The following is a 1,829-nucleotide window of genomic DNA, read 5'->3' as shown; positions in this document are numbered from 1 at the left end:
CGGTAAATGGCTGAAAAATAGCAAATGATGTCAGAACGTGTTGGAAATTGATGACATCGCTTTGAATGCTTCATACTAAACGCAAAAGAAGTCAGGATTTCCAATAAGTTTAAAAAACATTGGAGTGCCCGTGTAACAGATGAGTTCTCGTCCGAATCCCTGATACTCCGAAAGAGATTGTCCAGTTTGTACATGAAGTGCGTCCAGTTTTTGCCGTGACCCTCTCTACTCTTTCGCACATGCTATGCAGGTGAAATGATGATACCATGCCAAGTTTCAACATTTTCAGAGTTCATTTTGCAGTGATTTTCAATTTCACGGTCATTTAGCTCTCTAAAGAAATCTGTAAATGACTGAAAAGCAGCAAACAATGTCAGAACATATTGGTAATTGATGACGACTCTTTGAATGCTGCAAACTAAATGCAAAAGATGTCAGGATTTCAAATAAGTTTAAAAAACATTGAAGTGCCCGTGTAACAGATGAGTTCTCATCCGAAACCCTGATACTCCGAAAGAGATTGTCCAGTTTGTACACGAAGTGCGTCTAGTTTTTCCCGTGACCCTATCTACTTTTTCGCACATGCTATGCAGGTGAAATGATGATACCATGCCAAGTTTCAACACATTCGGAGTTCATTTTGTAGGGATTTTCAATTTCACGGTCATTTAGCTCTCTAAACAAATCGGTAAATGACTAAAAAACATCAAATGATGTCAGAACGTGCAGGAAATTGATGACGTTGCTTTGAATGTTGCATACTGAACGCAAAAGAAGTCGGGATTTCAAATAAGTTTAAAAAACATTGGAGTGCCCGTGTAACAGATGAGTTCTCGTCCGAAACCCTGATACTCCGAAAGAGATTGTCCTGTTTGTACACGAAGTGCGTCCAGTTTTTGCCGTGACCCTCTCTACTCTTTCGCACATGCTATGCGGGTGAAATGATGATACCATGCCAAGTTTCAACATTTTCAGAGTTCATTTTGTAGTGATTTTCAATTTCACGGTCATTTAGCTCTCTAAACAAATGGGTAAATGACTAAAAAACAGCAAATGATGTCAGAACGTGTTGGAAATTGATGACGTCGCTTTGAATGCTGCATACTAAACGCAAAAGAAGTCAGGATTTCCAATAAGTTTAAAAAACATTGGAGTGCCCGTGTAACAGATGAGTTCTCGTCCGAAACCCTGATACTCCAAAAGAGATTGTCCATTTTGTACATGAAGTGCGTCCAGTTTTTGTCGTGACCCTCTCTACTCTTTCGCACATGCTATGCAGGTGAAATGATGATACCATGCCAAGTTTCAACATTTTCGGAGTTCATTTTGTAGTGATTTTCAATTTCACGCTCATTTAGCTCTCTAAACAAATCGGTAAATGACTCAAAAACAGCAAATGATGTCAGAACGTGTTGGAAATTTATGACGTCGCTTTGAATGCTGCATACTGAATGCAAAAAAGTCAGGATTTCTAATAAGTTTAAAAAACATTGGAGTGCCCGTGTAACAGATGAGTTCTTGTCCGAAACCCTGATACTCCGAAAGAGATTGCCCAGTTTGTACACGAAGTGCGTCTAGTTTTTCCCGTGACCCTATCTACTTTTTCGCACATGCTATGCAGGTGAAATGATGATACCATGCCAAGTTTCAACACATTCAGAGTTCATTTTGTAGCGATTTTCAATTTCACGGTCATTTAGCTCTCTAAACAAATCGGTAAATGACTGAAAAACAGCAAATGATGTCAGAACATGCAGGAAATTGATGACGTTGCTTTGAATGTTGCATACTGAACGCAAAAGAAGTCGGGATTTCAAATAAGTTTAAAA

The sequence above is a fragment of the Triticum aestivum genome, chromosome 5A (genome assembly GCF_018294505.1).
Source record: "Triticum aestivum cultivar Chinese Spring chromosome 5A, IWGSC CS RefSeq v2.1, whole genome shotgun sequence".
In the NCBI taxonomy this organism is placed as follows: domain Eukaryota; kingdom Viridiplantae; phylum Streptophyta; class Magnoliopsida; order Poales; family Poaceae; genus Triticum; species Triticum aestivum.
Note: the sequence above shows the minus strand (reverse complement) of the source record.